General features: G+C 33.5%; 1 long non-coding RNA gene across 2 annotated transcripts; it reads right to left on the bottom strand.

Moving 5' to 3' along the window:
* Nucleotides 1-4,075: 4,075 nt before the first annotated feature.
* Nucleotides 4,076-14,712, bottom strand: LOC114580359. 2 transcript variants are annotated; one of them, XR_003701735.1, is made up of 2 exons: nt 11,892-14,712; nt 4,076-4,462 (listed from the first exon to the last, which is right to left on the bottom strand). It is a non-coding gene; the product is annotated as an uncharacterized LOC114580359 (long non-coding RNA). The 2 variants fall into 2 exon arrangements; XR_003701736.1 differs by lacking the exon at nt 4,076-4,462 and adding an exon at nt 9,814-10,073.
* Between the last annotated feature and the right edge of the window lie 3,866 nt (nt 14,713-18,578).

The raw sequence follows: 18,578 nt of genomic DNA, 5'->3' as shown, positions 1-18,578 counted from the left end.
AATCACGCTCTATAACCCCAAGCCCTCGTATCATCAATCCGATTAATTAAAGGTTATTAAGGCTTCATTTGAGGCGGCTTTCTTTCTGCTTCTTAAAGCGGCTTTTTAGTTTAAAAAAAATTGTACTAAAAAACCGCTTTAAGAAGCAGTAAGAAAGCTGCCCCAAACGAAGCCTAAGAATACTAAATTCATAAAATGTACAACATTATTCACTATAATATGTTAAGTATTGTAATTTAAAGAACTTAACCACCTTCACTATTTCTTCCTTCTTACGTTTTATATGTAATAGCTATCTAATTTTTGTTCTTTTTTGAAAAATACAGCCAGACTCAGAAACTCAGTTGCTAACCATTCAATTCGAGTGGAATGGTGTCCTGAAGTCTGTATCCAGCACTCTAGTTGGTGTGAGCCCGGAGTTCGAAGTTGCCCTCTACACTCTTTGCTTCTTTGTGGGTAAAGAAGATAACCATGTTCGTTTGGGTCCCTACTCTGTCAACATTAAATGCTATCATTTAGGACGTGACAAGATTGGCTCAGCCTTTCCCATAGCTGAATGTTGATTATGAGCACTGTGAAGTTTGGATCATTTCTGGACCTAAATTTCTTCAACTGGACATCAAACTTGTATTGATGAAGCCAATTGCCTTGTTGACGCTTTCTGTATGGTATCGGTATGTATCTGCTCTGATAATTATCAGTTTGCCCATACTGACAAAATAATAATATGTTTCTCTTAGTGAGGAAAGTTTACCTTAATGAAAGCTTAAGTAATTAAAAAAATTTATCTAGCTGGTTACACCATTTTGAAGATTGACTTTACTTCTGTTATAATAATTAATGTAAGATTGTCTCTGATGCAACTGCTTATGTGAAATCGATATGTTAGACTAAGGTTTCGTTTGGGACGACTTTCTTACTACTTCTGTTTTATTTTTTCACTAAAAAGTAAAAAAAAGCGGCTCAAACGAAACCTAAATTACCCTGCAATATCTGTTTTTTCTTTCTCTGCCATGGCTAGTAATTGCTTGTTCGTACTTCCTGCATTGGATTTCCTACTCAGGACGGTAAGAATTATGAAACGATTGTGTTAATTAATTGCATTCTATTGAGAAATAAAATTATAAGGAAAGAAAAAAAATGATTGCATCCTTTTCATTCAGCTAGATTTTATTACACGTATAGCATATCTTTCACTTATTTTTGATACATGAGGAAACTCAGCTGCTAGTAATGCGCAAGAGATGTTATCAGTTAAGCAAAAGTTTGTAATTACATGAATGTATAGTTCAAGTTGTTGGGGAATTTAAGCATACAGTGAACACAAATGAAAAAAAGAATGCAGGGGAAATAAAGTACACCAAAATTTAAAATGAAATTTTTTGAAACAGGGAAAAAATTATAGAGCCACTACATAAAAAATTTAAAATGAAAAATTTTGACCGGGCATAATAGCCTCTATATTAATAAGAACACACCTAAGCACAAAAGCTACTTGCCAATATCAGATCAACTCAACCCATCGACAACCTAAATGAAAATAATTTTTTTTTTTGTTTTTATTGGTGTATTAGTAAAATTGAGTGTTTTGATAAAATGAAGTGTGAAAAATTTGTTGAACTGATGATATTCTAATAGAGGTGTGGAAATGCTTAGGGGATGAAATAATTTCTTTTGTTATTAAACATTTTAATACTATTTTGAAAACTAAAAAGATGTCAGATAAGCGGAGAATGAGTGTTTTGATTCATATTTTTAAGAATAAATGTAACACACAAGATTGTATGAATTATAGAGGAATTAAGTTAATGTGTCATACTTTAAAACTATAGATGAGACTTATGGAGCATAGGTTGCAGCGTGATACTAATGTTTCTCAAAATCAATCTAGATTTATGTCGAGCAAGTTTATGTGGAAGCTACACATTTATTGAGAGGTTTGATGGAGAACTATAAAGGATAAGGATGATCTACATATGATATTTTTTATTTAGAGAAAGCATATGCTAAAGTTTCAAGAGAAGTGCTATGGAAAGTTTTAGAATAGAAAAGGATTGGTAATGCTTATATTTAAGTTATTAATGATATATATGCAGGAGCTGTTACTTGTGTTCAGACACATGGTGGTTTGACCAAGTATTTTCCTATTTCAATTGGATTACATCAAGGATCTGCCTTAAGCCCATATCCTTTTGCTTTAGTCATGGATATTTTTACTAGACATTTGCAAGAGGTTGTACCCTAGTGTATGTTTTTTGCTGATGATATTCTTCTTGCTAATATGACTAGAGATGGAGTTGAAGGTAAACTTGAATTATGGAGGTCAACGTAGGGTTTAAAGGCTTTCGTTTGAGTAGATATAAAATTGAATATATGAAATGTAATTTTAATAATAATAGTTCTTGTGGGGGAATTGTGACTTTGGGTGATCAAGTCATTAATAAAAGTATACGTTTTAGATATATTGGGTCTTTTGTTCAAAACAATGATGAAATAGATGGGAATATTAATAATTGAATTCAAGTTCGGATGGTTGAAGTGGAGGAATGCATCGGGCAGCTTGTTGACCATTAAAAGAGAAGCATAATATTAAGTTAAGTATTGTAGAGATGAGGATGCTCAGGTGAATGACTTACTTTACTCTTAGAGACAAGATACGAAATGAGCATATATGTGAAAAGATTGGAGTAGCTCCATTGGAAGATAAGATTGGTGAGAGTCATCTTAGATGGTTTGGTCACATAAAAGAGCGGCCTTCCGATGAGCTGGTTAGGAGTAGTTGTATTATATTTGACTTGTGCTAAGAAAGGTAGAGCTAGTCCTAAAAAGACTTGATTATAAAGTATTAGAAATGAACTTTTTTTATTAGATTTAAATTAGAATTTAGCTTTTAACATGACACAATGAAAAAAAAAAGATTCATGTGGCTGATCGCACATAGTGAGATAAAAGCTTGATGTTATTATTGCAGTATAAAAATTTTTAGTTCAAGAGTAATTGTCTTTAGCAGCTTATTTAAACAAATGAGGCCAATTCGAGCTAAGTATAAATTAAAAGAATTTGACTCAATTAAGCAAAAGTTTGATTCAACTGGGCTAGTTTACACCACTACTTTAGCCTCGTTGAGCCGGTCAAACAAAGCATCATTTTAAGAAAAGGCCCATCTAACAGCCCAAAAGCCCGTTTTACCTCAACCAGTTACGCGAAAGACGAACAAGTTCCTAATTCTTTCATTTTCGTATAATCGTCAAATGCCGCTAAGGTTTTATTTCGGATAGCATTTTTATTACTTTTTAAAATAATTTTTTAATAAAAAAAAATTTTGAACTAGAACTTTTTGTATTAAAATTTATTTTTAAAAAAAAACTGTTCGCAGCCCTTGTTTTTAAGAGTAAGAAATTAGTTTTGATTGCTAAATAAAAAACAAGTGAATCATAATTAGCATGTGATAAATTGTGAGTCCAAATTTTAAAAATATCTTATTTGATCTTTTAATTATTCATCAAACTACTCTTTTATTGTAATATTTGAGCATTACAAGATTTTTGATGTAGCTCTTCTGTGCTTATATTTTCGCTGTCCTCTCATGCAACCAAAGGGTTACAAATTATTTCTTACAGAAATGCAAATGACTAAAACCTCAATTTATCATAAAAATATATACTTGATACGTCATCACAAAATTAGCTTGATCGGGCACGAATCTCGAAGCAAAAGTTAGTTGGAAACTTCAAAAATTAAATCCGGGAGTATATGAACTCCGATTTCAGCGAGCTTACAGTCAAACTGAGCGTCTCGGAAATACGAACCCAACGACACCAAGATCGACCCAATACGAGCCCAAATGAGTCTGAATCAAGGTTGATAAATTTCTTTATAAAAGATCTCATATTTCTTAAATTATCTTTTATGTTTGTTTTTTTCCTCTCTTACTTCTCTTAATTCTTGTTCTCAAGGGTAGCATCACCACCATCATATCTAATTAATACTCTAAAAGATGGTTTAAAACTCGATAATCCCATCACACGTTAATTGTTATATCATGATGAAAACAAATAAGAAAGTAAAATCAGCGGAAAGTAAAGGGCATTATTAAGATTTAACGTTGAAAAACTCAAAATTGAGAAAAAAAAAACTACGGAGCCACACCACACCAATGAATCCACTATAAAATGAGGAGAAATATGCACAAATCTCTCATCTCTCTCACTCTTCATGCTTCTCTTCTCTCTCTCTCACCGTTCTTGCACTCAAAATATAACATAAAGTCAAGTAAATGTCACAAAGGGATACAACACATTAGAAAAACAAGAAAGAAAATTGTCTAGTTCGCTCGCAGTGCTGCAGCGCTCAAACCTCTGTCATAACTATGTTGTGGCGCTCCAACCCACAGCATTGCAGCGTCACGAAGCACTGAGCCACTCTGCTCTATATCGAATAACGTTGGGGTGCTCGGGTACACCTGAAACAAGAAAGATAACTTTTTTCCTACTCAACTTTATCTATTTATTTTATTTTTTTCTTTTTGAAAGTGTTCCTATTTAAAAAAAAAAAATTTCATTATTTTATTTTCTTCTCGTTAAATCAAGTAAATCGTCATAGTTGGGTTTTTTTATATAAGATACATTTTCTCCTTCTCAACTCTATCTATTTTTATTTTCTTTTTGAAAATGAAGGCATTGGCCCAATTGAATTAAAAGTACAACAAGTTAAATTATGACAAAAAGGATGAAGATGGTTATACAAAATTATCATTCTTCATCCAAATAAAAAGTATGTCATTTTATGTGCTAAAAATTCAAAAACAAAAACGTCCCATTAAATGGCCAGTGATAGGCGCAAACATCAAGAAAAGAACATAATAATAATTGAAGTGTTGTCCAAATACAACACATATTTATATGATTAAGCAAAGTAATGTAGAAAAATATGCAATTGTTACTGGGTTGCACAAGAGTTATGTAAATAAGTAACAATATGATGCATCACATAGCTGACGATGTTAAAAAGATGAAAAGCAGAATACCCAAAAGATAATAGTTTAGATTACTTCTAGAGAAAATAAAACACATAATTGAACATACTACACAGTACTCAATCAAAGAAAAAGACTGATAGCCCATCCAATCCAGCAAAAAGGAGAGATTATGCAAATTAAGTCCCACAAGTAAGAACAAAACCCAAACACCAATCCTACATCAAGAAAAGGATTCAACCATAACATTTAGGTGATTCAAAGAAATAGAGTGATGTGGGTAGCGAATAAATATTCTAACATTATCAAATTTAGTCGATGGAAGAGTTGACAATATAGGGTGCCAAAATACATTCCATTGAAAAAATGTTCTCTAGCTTATAACAATATCGCAAATAACAATGTCATTTCAACAAGCAGAGGAATGCAACATATAAATATTTGTCATAGAAGAATATCTCAATATGAATTAGGTAGTGTCATCCGTTTCTCAACATTAATGGGTTCATCTTTCTGAGACATTCAGTTTGAATATAAGTTTGCCGAAATCGGAGTTTGGATGGTCCCCGATTTAATTTCAGAAGCTTTCAACTTAATTTTGCTTCAAGATTCGTGCCCGATTAAAATAATTTTTTTAATATATATAAAAACTACATTAGAAAATAAGCTTATTAAGCATATTTTATAATAGTAATAAAAAAATTATACAAATTAGTAATAAAAAACAAAACATGTTTATTTTGAACAACTTCATTTACATAGAGACATTGCAAAGTCTCATATTTAAAAGGTGTACTCGATGTCTAACTTATTTCTTAGCTGAAAGAGCCACACTTGGTTGGTTGTTAAGGGTGGTTTAAAAACAATTGATGAGCTGTTGAGAAGGAACATTCATATGCAAGATAATACTTGTATTTTATGTCAGGCTAGCATTGAATCTTTGGCACATCTACTATTCGAATGTGATTACTCATTTTCTGTGCTTACAAAACTTATTCCCACTTTCTAAAGCTTTTACCTAAGGCCCAACATTGCTCAAACCCTTAATCATGTGAGTGGTATCTCCCTGCCCCCTAAAATTAGAAATGTAATCCTCCTGATCCTGGATGGTATTATTTACTATATGTTGATCGAACAGAACAACAGGAGATTCAATTTTACAGCTATTTGTGTTAGTACTCTCCCTAGAAAGATTGCTAGAGCAATAAATACCAAAATCTATGGCTGGAAGGAAGGAGATGTGGTAAAGGAAAAGTTGAATTCAATATATGCAGCTCTCATATGTCTTAACTGATTGGTTGTAGCTGGTTCTTGTCCGAATTGGACTGTTTGGTTCCAGGTTTTGCTTTGGTTTATTTTGTGGAAATAGGCGGTGTATGCCTCCCTTTCAATCATGGCTATTTTGTTTGATCTGGCTATGCCGTTTTGCCGAGAATTTTCAAGACCCGACCAGAGCCTGTTCAGATGCTATATTTTGTGGCAGGCACAATTTTTGGGCCTGGACGATGATAAGGCCTGCTTATCCCTCTCTTTGGAAAGTCTCCGGGCAACTAAGGGAGTATTTTTATGACTTAATCTGATTATGCTTGTTTTATGAGTTCAGGCCAGCAGTAGGGGTGTCAATTCGGATCAGCGGGTCGGGTTCGGGTCGAACCCGGAATTGACCCGGCACTATTCAGGTCAACCCGAACCCGACCCGTTTTTAAAAATGGGTCAGGTTTACAGACCCGAACCCGACCCAACACGAATGACCCGAAGTTGACCTAAAATTGCTAATTTTCGGGTCAAAATAGGGTCAATATTCAATTTTCGGGTCAAAATCGGGTAAAAAACGGATCAATCTCGGATTTTCGGGTCAAATATGAGTTTTCGTGTTACTTTCGGATCAATTTCGGGTTGCTAGGTCAACCCGAACCCGACCCGTTTCGGGTTCGGGTTGACCCGAACCCGAATTTTTTCGAGTCGGATTCGAATCGTGTTTCGGGTTGTGTCAAAAATTGACATCCCTAACTGGCAGGTTTTCCTTTCTTTTTTTATTGTTCTGACTTTTCATTCCGTTTCCTTTGCCTGCTTTTTGGTTATTTTTTCAAACTTGTATACTTTTTGATTTTTAATAGATTGAGCTAAACCCTCAATTTCCCAAAAAAAAAAAAGTGGACCCTCAATTACCTTGTCACATCCTCGACCTTTTTTTAACCCTATAATAAATATTTCAAGCATTTAATAAAGAGAATTAAATAGCCATTAGTTAAAAATGCATAAGATACTTTAGAAAGATGGTATGAATTTAACAGCTACGTTGTAAATTCCCCAAAAAATAAAACATCTAAGTTGTAGTTTTCTGTTAAATTTTTCTGATGATGATTCATGTATAATTTTTTTTTAATATAAACTATTTGTTCAGACCTTGGCTCTTAGTCAGCTTAATTTATTTGTTATGCCTATGCGTTATTGAAGTGTACCCTCTTACGTGTAATAATATTAAAATCACCCACTAATATTTAGCTTGATTGGTGGCCCAATTTGATTGGGAACCCCAAATTCATGCTCAATCCTCTCGAGCAGCATCATCTCTTAATTGGGGGCCCAATCCTCTCAAGCGGCATCATCTCTTAATTGGGGGCCCAATCAAGTGCGGGCTAGAGATTTCTTGAGTGAGTGTCTCTTCTAGATCACCGAGGACAGGGGTGACAGGTGGATATCCGTTACCCCAAAAAAAAATATTAAAGTTGCACAGTTTTGCACGACTTTTGATGCCTTCTTTTACTTCTCATGGCCGTCCGCTGAAACATACAAACGCCTGGACGCCTGGACGCCTAGTCGTTGTCTGGCGACTGACATTATAAGTTCTACTTGGTCGTCGCCTCTCTCTCTCTCTCCCTCTCTCTCTCTCTCTTCAACCTTCGTGTTTTAGTTGAACCATTCAATTTGATCAATTTCTTATTTCTTCGGTTTTCCAAAGTTCGAACCAGCCATTTGAGTGGTCACAGAGAGAGAGAGAGAGAGATGGAAGGGCTTATCAATGGCTTGGCAGAAGTGGCTATAGGGTTTGTAGCAGGGGATCGCGATGACCAACCCGAGCGCCATGCTTCTTCTTGGGATTCAATAAGAAGCCAGAATGCCCATACACACCTTTATTGGGCGTGGTGGGATGGGACCCCGGTGCGGCGCCTATGACGAGGGGGTAATCACCTAAAAGCCCCATTTCGATATTCGCGGCGCACTAGAAAACCGCCTATACATAATCCTAAATACACTCGAGTGAGGTGGAAGCCAATTGTATTTTAAAACAAGTGTATGACAAAAAAATGTGACGCAATGCAGATTTTGATTTATCATATTTTGTAATAGAATACTACATTGAGAATAAAATACAATCTTGGGAGACACTGACACTATTCTACAATGGATTCAATATCAAAATAGGGTTTTAAAAAATGATATCTCTATGATCAAATACAATTCAAAGAATAACATATCATCTTGAAAGATGAACATAAAATTTTATAGAATGCGTTTAAAAATAAAAATATTTTTTTTTTGAAAAGTTTATCCATTTTTTTATTTAGGTGTAACAAAAAGAATATAATATCATCTTAAAAGACGAATATAATATTATTCAAGGCATCCAAAAGCAAGAATGAGTTCTATAAAATTAATTATTTCTAAAGTTGAATATAACAAATAAAATATTATATTACCTTAAAAGATAATAATAATATTCGATTAGTATATTTAAAATTAGAAATGAGCCTTTTAAAAGGCATACATTCCCAAAATTTTTTTCCTTGTTTTATGAGAATAAAACAAGATTTATTTTAGTATGGAGTTATCAAATTCCTAGTTAATTACATCTTAGGAGTGATACTCCTAAGAAAACTCTCGATTAAAACAGTAATTTCTCATCCCTTGACTACAAAGTAAAACACAAGGAAAGAAATAAAAAGTTTTCAAGGAAAAAACTTAACGTTGAACAATTCTTAATGATTCAAAGGAGGAAAGTAGGAGGTGCCGGATTCTGAGAAGCTCAAATGCAATCTCAGTCTACCCATATGTTAGATTTGACATTTTAGAAGAGAAATTTTATGTTTAAATTTGTATTTTATTAGAAAGTTGGGATTATATTCTAGGAGGGTGAGGACTTAAGATTTAAAAATTTGCTTAAGAACCTAAATCTAAATTGGGTATTACAAAGTAGTGATTCGAACCTATCTAATGAAGTATAAATCTAGACTTACCCCAACCTAGATTGGGGAGCTATCTAACCACCTAGGCACTTTAAAATCATGTATCTACTCTCTTTATAAAAGATGGGTAGGAACGTTATTTAAGTTTTAAGGAACTGGGAGCCGACATCTAAGGCATACCCTAATTGGCCCCTCAACTTATGTAGGGTGAATGATGACTGAAAATAAAATACAATTAATATTTTAGGCTCTTTAATTTGTAGTTAATGCAAGACATGCTAATTGACTCGAATGCATAAAATGATTATGAAGTAATTTTAAAATTAAGCTTGAAAAATAGATTTTTCTCTAAAGATTGTACAACATCCCCTTGATAAAACTATCCATAATAGGTCAGGTGGTACGCCAGAACGCGCAAGCGAGGAGGTGCTTAACAAGAAAGAGAAGATAATAATATGCATATAATGATTCTCGGCGGTTCCGAGCTTACTTCTTAGATCGTTAGAGTTTCTATATAAGCCTAAAAACTTTATTAGAGTTTCAGGTATAAAAATTTTGTCGTACCCTCACAAAAACTCCGATTATATCAAAACTAAAACAAAATACGACATGCAAGAAAACTTAGAAAAATAGGCAATTCTAATGCGCAAATAATATAAAAATCAAATTAAATTATTCAAAATATAATGTCCATATGGCAAGTGTCATGTGTCATTTTATTTACACAGAATTTGCTAAAAAAATAAAGTGGTCGGGCACCACTAACAACAAACCCGAATTCTAATCATAAAACTGACGTAAGTGATTTTGAAATGGGATATACTTTTTCCTTATCTTCATTTCTTCCTCTTCTTCATTTCATCTCCTCATTTCGTCTTTCTTCTTCTACAAACTACTTAGATCCACCGGACCTGAATATTCAAATGAAAAGAAACTCAATCCCCAAAGGAGTATTTTTATTCACATTGGATAGTATAATCATCATAACATAGCTTTTCAAATAAAAGGGAATACTTTGCTAAGGGTTGTTCTCTTCTCTTTGGATTTCAGGTTGAATGTGATATCCCACTTCTAAATCACTTTCACAACGCTTGACTTCAACAAATTACATTTACATTTCATGTATATCCGAGAAAGAAAAAAAAAATCTAGATCACCTGTAAGTTTATCCTAAGCATTTATAATAAAATCATTCCTAAGCAATTATATATTCGTATTTAAATTAAATTCAATACTCATACTTGGTCACACACTTTTTTTTATTTTGGGGCTAAACAACTTAAGCACCTGTAACATTTATATAATTATTAATTAATTAGCCCCATTTTATTGCCCTACATAAGTGTGGCAACATGCCGAAAACTCTGTGAAAAACCAGATCGCTCCTAACCTATGAGCAATCTAATTATCAATCAAATCATATCACAGAGAGCAGTAAAATTAAATAAACACTCACATCAATCACAAACAGCATGCAGTAAAAACTGAGAAAGCCCGTCAAACAGTAGCAAGTAAATAAACACCGCTTTAACCTAAAACTAGAGTTGGTGGTCATACCAGACAAATCTAAGTGTCTGTGATAGGCTGTATAGATTGAAATATTCTAGATTAATTATTAGTTGAAGTTTTCTAATTGATTGAATTTAGTTTAATAAAAAGTCAATGAATTTTATGTTCATGTTTAAGTTTTAGTACATTTAATATTTTTTGAATTCATTTTAGGTTGAAATTTAATTGTTAAAGTTGATTAATATGATTAATTTGTTAATATATTTTAATTAATAATTTTTTATTTTAGATTATTTATTTTAATAATTTATTGAGTTTTTAATGATTTGATAGATTTTAGATTATTTTTTAATTTTAAAATGATTTATTATATTTTTAATGATTTATTGAAGTGTTAATGTTTTATTAAATTTTTAAGGGTTTTTTTAATATTTCAATGATTTGTTAATTTTAAATAATTTATTGAATCCTTAATGATTTATTAAATTGTTAATGATTTATTAAATTTTTGAAGATTTTATTTAATTTTTAATGATTTATTAGATTTTTTTAGATTTATTATCATTTTTTTATTATTCATATTATTTAATTGATTAGAATTTATTAACCTTCCATTATTTAAGATTATTTTGACTATAAGTTTACGATTTTAATATTTTATCGAATTATATTAATTCCATAAGTGATTTCAATATTCAATTACATTTATATTTTATTTTTCAATTTAAGGGTTAATTTACTTTTATTAAACAAATATATATTATTTACTGTTTTATATGTTTGGTTTATATTGGTTGAAATTATTATTTATAGTTATAATTTCTAATTCTTAAAAGAGAATTGTAATATTTGTTTGATTATTATTTAGAATTGATTGTAGTTAGGTTAAAAGTATTCACTAATCCTAAAACAATGTGTCACTACGTTTTTTATGTTTTCTGCATTTCTATCATAAAGCATGCATGCATCCTACGTCTAAATTTCTTAAGACTCATTCTTTAATTTTTGTCTTTAAATGTTACTAATGTTGGATGGTATGAAAAAATTTGTTATCACTAACCCTTAGGATATTGCGCACGTGTAAAGGAGTTTAAAGGATCTAAAATAAAATAAAAATAATCCTAATAAAATTGAAGTTACTTTAGGGACCTAAAGGGGAAGGGTTCGCACAAACAACACCATATGCCTCCTAGGGGCTTTTTAAGTTTAAAAAAACTTACAATCTCCAGGGGCTACGACCCGGTAGTTTCGCCCGTAGCACCTCCACCCGGTTGAATGGAAGCGATTGACGCCTTTAGCCCTTTATCCTTTTGTTCACTCGACGGTACCATTCATTGTAGTTCATGCAAATAAAGAAGAGAAAACATGTATTAGAAGTACATTTAATAATTAATAATGAAATAATTGAAATTTATTAAAAATAAAAAACGTACCTTTCTTCGGACTTGAACACTATTTCGGTGATTGCCTTTTGGAACTTTTCACTTTTGATAGCACATTTTGTATCTTTCCAACATTCACCTCGAGGCACAAAAAAGGGGGAGTAAAAGAGGGAAAGAGAGAGGTAGAGAGAAAAAGTGCTTAGTTCTTCTTTAAAACTTCACTTTCCAATGGTCACTCAAAGCACTCACTCTCCAACACCCACAACTTACCTCTTAAAACACCTCAACCTTCAACAATCAACATCTTTAAAACACCACTCAACATACACACTTCATTTCTCCCAATCCAACATTTCTCATCTTTCCCATTTTTACCTCCCAAAACACACACAATTTCACAACACAAACACTTTACCTTTCAAAATTACACAATTCTCTTTTCAATGCATTATTTTACCTTTACACACAAACACTTTTCAGACACTTCATTTTTAACACATACGCTTTACTTCTCACATTTACACATGTCACTTTTCAAAGAAACACATAATTCTTTTTTTTTTATATTTGCATATTCCACTCTCACAATTCATATACTTTTCAACCACACACTTTTACTTTTAAACAATTGTGCATTTCACATACATCTCACTATTCAACATACACTCTTTTCCAAACATTTCATATCTCAATTTTCATATTTTAGTTTTAATTATTAACATACATACACACATAGTTCACTTTTTCACATTTATACACACTTAACTTTTCCAAACAAACTTATATTTCAAAACACTTCTCCTCACCAATCCAAACACTTAACCTTTCATTTTTCTCACATGAAACCCTTCCAACATATGAACACACAATTCACCTTTTGCAAACACACTTTTTACTTCTCCCAAAAATCCTAACTTTTCTTTCTTCTAATGACAACTTGCTTCTTGTCGTAAAAGCAAAGAAAAATTCCACCATTCTCCTTTCCCAAAACTCATTGAAAGAATAATCCTAAACATACACTTGTATATATATTTCTCCAATTAGCCATAAGCCATACAATGATAAAGTGTTACTTTAAAATCATTCTTCATATCAAGCTCAACTTACAACCACAAGATATCACTCATGAAACAAAACAAAGGCTCACACAAGCCTCATACAATCCATCTTCTTATTGAACTTGTATTCATGGCACATAAAGTGAATAGCATTAAGCATATGTATATTTCTCTACTGAACACTAAGCTCATGAGGCTTCCAAACATCACATCTTATTGTTTTAAATACTTAAAGCTTTAAAAAAACTGATCAGTACAACAATGCTAATGAGACCAAACTGAATAAGTATATGATTCCACTTACTATGAAAACTGAAAACTATGATGGCCAATAACATTTGGTGATAAAAAAAACTTTAAGTTAAAGATTACGATAACTTTGATATCAATATGAAATGAGGATTTAACAAAGTATCAAAAGCATGTTATGTCAAACCAAATACACTTTGCATCATTTTGAATTCCAGTGAACTGTTTCTTTTTTTTTTTTTTTTTGTTAGTAGAATAAGATGGAGAAAGGCACAAGAAACTGAATGCCAATCCAAATCTAAATAACGCCTCCACGATATAACCATTCATTCTAAAATAAGATCAAGAATGCCAAGAGGAAGAAGTTAGGGCATTTTAACCCTCAAGAAGAACTCATTTCAGATTTCAAAAGATCACGAAATCTCAAATCATTGATCAACTTCGATCATCCAGATTCAAACAAAAGAAATGTAAGTAATAAGAGGAAGAGGAAGGAGAAGATGCAATGAAAAATATACCTAGATTAAAAGGGTTGGCGGCTGGGATGAGCGACGGGCTGAGGGCTCTTAGCTAGGGCTTGAGAATGGCAGGCGACGGGAGAGAAGAGGATCTTGATCTCCGAATCAGAGGGGAGGTTGGCTGCTTCGATCTTTCCAGGTGTTCCAATAGAGAGGGAGAACATTTTTGATTCTTGGGGTCTTTGCGAATTGGGAGCAGGCAGAAGAGAGGGTAACGGGACTTATGGGCTTCGATTTCGTGAGAGATGGGGCTAGGAGGAGGTTTAGTTCTTGCCAAGAAAGAGAAGAGACGGGTGATGCCTGTTGATTTTTGAAATAGAGAGGAGATCAGACCTTGACGGGGGTGATTTCCGAAATAATGGGGAGAGGGAGATCGAGAGTTGCGAACTGCAGGGGTTTCGCCTGGAGGTTTCAAACAGAGAAGAGCTGATGGGTTCGATTCTTGCAAGTAGAGAGAGTGGGCGGTTGCTTCTTGTCGAATGTATAGAGAGATGTGGTTCGGTCTTAGGCTGTCTAAACTGAATCTAATAACCGTCCAATAAGATTTTGAAATGATCATTTTACCTTTTTTTTAATTCAAACTAATAACTCAAATAAAACTAATTTGGAATGAACTTAATAATTTAGACATTTATTTTGTGTTGAAATCCTTTTTTTTAATTTAAAATAGTTTTAAATGATTAGTTTTATCCCTTTTATATTGATTTTGATTAAACCGAGTTTAGGTGAAAAGATTTAGTCCATTGAGTAGGTAATGCTTTAATTTATACGTTGTCGATCAGGTTGATATGAGCTCAGATGGTGTCTAATTTATCTTAATTAATATATATATATATATATTTGGTTCAAATTATTCGCTATGATTTAGGTTGAAATAAAAGGCTGAGTCAACACTATGTTAGTGGGTATCCACCTAAGGGAAATCTTAATGACGATGTCTACACTAGGCTACGAAGACCTAGGTGCTAGAGATTAATTCCGGGGAAATTGACCTCGAATAATGAGGTCAACAACATGTACATTCAAAGACCTCATACACACATTTATTGCGCGTGGTGGGAATGAAGACACAGCCGTAGTGTCTACGGGCATCTACTATACACACATTTATTGCACGTGGTGGGAAGGCCCAGACTCCTGTAGTTTTTCCCCTAAACGGGAGAGACGTAGGATGGTTGTCTGAGAGACGTAGGATGGTTGTCGAAATTCAGATGAACTTGTGAACCTTTGAACTTGATTGAATATGAACAGGGGACCTGAACAAAACTTGAACAACAAAGAGCTTGAATTGAACAAGACTGCTTAGATTTGGGCTTGAATGAGACACATCGAACCATACTGGGGCTAGCTTAAACTTAAATGAATGAAAAGCAAGTGCAACAAACTGGAACTTGAACATGCACATCGAATTAGACTTGAACTCAATACGAACTACAAGGAACCGGACTTTAGAACTCTAAAATGCATAAAGAGTTTGAAAATATCAATGCTAATTAATGATTCAAAACCCTCAAATGAACATCAATGAATGAATGAAAGATTTATGACACAATTTACTTGTAAGCAAAGATTAATAAGAATTATGAAAGATACCAGGATATGCATGCAAGTAGTAGTGTGAAACTTCCTTAAGTTTAACTGGTAGTGTAAATCATCTTTGAGACCAAAGAACTTGCAAGCGTGGTTTGGTAGCAAGTAATAGAAGAACTTGAACTGAACAAGACTACAAAGGACTTGGACTCAAATCTAGATGGGAACTACAATGAACATGGACCTAACTTGAAGGTAGAGCATAACTAAGACAAATGATCAATAAGGAACTTCATTTGACATTTGAATATGAGAGATATGGAGCAATGATTTTGTGTGGTACCATTTACTCACGACTAATGATAGCATAATACATAGATGTATATCTCCAATGAGATGCATAATCTATTTGTAGATGATAATGAGCAAGATGATGATAGTTTTCAATCAAGTACAAAAATGATTGCAATTTGCATATAGTCGACGCTGCACAACTGTAAATAAGTGCACTATAGCATAGTGCCACATGCATGTTATATGAATACACTACATGCTAAGTGAGTGTATTAAACTAGTGCATTGTATATCAAGCATATCATTGCAAGGTACAAATACATCAATCCAATTTAAACAGATGAGTTTGACAAGCAACAATCAACACGAATAAATGTAAATGAGAAAGTTGAGCATATCTCACCTACAAATGATGAAAGTAAGGTGACACAAATCCAACTTGATTACCAATGTTGGTTCAAAGTCTCTTCAATGAAGATTGTTGTGATGTTGATTGTCAGTAATACTATAAGACCCTTAAACCATCTATGAGTTAGATTCAAACTATCCATGCTTATAAGATGAATGAAGTCAATTGAAGCGGAAGGTATGCTCATGAAAGACATGTAACAATGAAGGATACAGTTGTGAGGAATACAACCATGATGATTTGATGATAATCCAACTCCAATCAAATGTGTCGAATCTCCACAAAGCGCAAAGAGGAAATTAGTATCATTTGGCTCTTGAATATGAGAGATATGGAGCAACGCATTGAACTTCTACAGCTTGCACTAACTAAAATGCTCTAGTTATTTGCAAGATAAAGAAGTTCACAGATGATGAATGCAATGACAAATTAGCTCTTTCGGTCAAAATCAACTTTCTTGCAATTATACACAACAGTCCTTACGAATGCTAGAAGATATGCAAGTAGCGGTAACAATCCATTAATCAAGCACATCAATTTCCTATAAACAGAAGTGTTTTATGGTATTGTAGGAGGCTTGTCCCCAAATTTAACATGTTGATTGTAACAAGGAGGATTCAATATACAGTGAAAATGATGATGTGACCATTTAGAGGCATTCGAGTGGATGCTAACACACTGCAGTGCGCTCATCGAAGTTAATGACCTAGGTGTGACAAATGTGTTGTTAAAGATAAATGCAAAGTTTGTTAGCCCAGACTCACAATTACAAATAGAAAATACATACTCCATTCCAATCATCTCAAGGGTTGCAAAAATCATTTTAGGAATCAATATCTCATATACTTCCCCTATACGACGCGAAGTGCCTTTGACCGCTACAAGGTACACTCAAGATAGTGACCATCAACTTCGATGTACAAGATAGTAGCAAGAACACATTTATCCAAGGTTGAAATGATTGATTCTTTATTTAAGCCAACAACATAAAATGATGATGATGGCATAACCTAAGGGTTGCCTATCGAGCCCTATACAAGTCTTGGGAAGAGAAAGCCATATCAAATCTTCATTTTCAGAGATGGAGTGAGTCTCAATCCTACCAAGCTTTAAACATTAAGTTGGATAAGATTATTGAGGCTTACAAGCTTCTTGATGAAAGATGAGCGTGCATCTAACATACCATCCACGGGCAAATGTAGAAGGATTACGATAAATATAGGCTCCTATAAGCTATTGTAGAAGACTCATAGTACGTCTGCCAAATTTCCAAATACCCCCACACTTATACCGTAATTTGTATACACATAGGTACATAAAAGGGGTAAGTACAATCACATGACCCACATGGGCCCCGTCAAGCGTGATATATTCACATATATGACATTTAAGGATGCTGCATGGGTCAATAAATTTGAACACGATCCTCCTAAATAGGTAAATAGAAGTCAATAAGGTTCAACAAATAATTATAAAATACCCCCAAACACCTGCATGGGCCCCGACGAGCGTGTTATTGGTATACACGTTCGTCTATGGATGCTGTTTGGGTCAATAAATGAACATAATTTGAGCCCGATCCTTCTATATATATAGATAAGAGTCGACACGACTCAAATTATTAAGTAGATATACGGTCAACGTGTCGGCCGGATTATCTATTTTATGTGTTCGTATAAAGCCTTCAAGGCCTATGAATAACAAAATTCATTAAATAAAATTGTACAACTAACAAACCCGATCCCCTATCGGCAAGTTGATAGGGTCGACAAAGTTTAGGTAATGAAAATGACCACACACCCTAATGATGATCGTGTTGAATACAAATATCAATCAGAGGAGTTAACAAATACTTTTAAATAGCTCCCAAATATCCAAAAAAAAATTCCAAATTAAATTATTTAAAATCAAAATTTAACTATTCAAGTGCTTAAAGCAAAATCCATCCACCCTCTGCAATAGTTTGCCGAGATGGACAAATATGAAAAATATCCAGCTCACAAAAATTTAATGCCTAGTCAAAAATAACACTATGATCTATTCTCAAATAATCTTCTACCAGTAAGGACATGGTATGTGTCCTCTGACCGGCACTTTTGCCTCTAAATCACACCGAATGATAAACGATTATGACCTAGGGCCCTCTGAACTGAGTTGATTTGTCGCCAAATGGCACAACGAAATACTGGTTATGGTCAAAGTTAGTACGCTCCTTAGTGACATCAAATCCTTGAGATATTAATTAATAGAATATGATCAATAAGGCACAAAGCCCTCTGTTAGCTAAAGTGGACTCAAATTTGTCCCCTTAAACAAGCATTCACCTTAGGTCTACAAGGTACCCTTCGACGAAGCAACCCATGGTTGCCGACAAGGATCCTTCTGTCAAGTTGGGTCAACTACCTCCTCTGACAAAGCAGACCAGGGACCATGATGGTCCAAGACGACGGAACCATGAGATCTTGAT

The sequence above is a fragment of the Dendrobium catenatum genome, unplaced genomic scaffold, assembly GCF_001605985.2.
Source record: "Dendrobium catenatum unplaced genomic scaffold, ASM160598v2 fragScaff_scaffold_980, whole genome shotgun sequence".
Lineage (NCBI taxonomy): Eukaryota > Viridiplantae > Streptophyta > Magnoliopsida > Asparagales > Orchidaceae > Dendrobium > Dendrobium catenatum.
The sequence above is the reverse complement of the archived record's forward strand: the minus strand, read 5'-3'. Positions and strand labels throughout refer to the sequence as shown.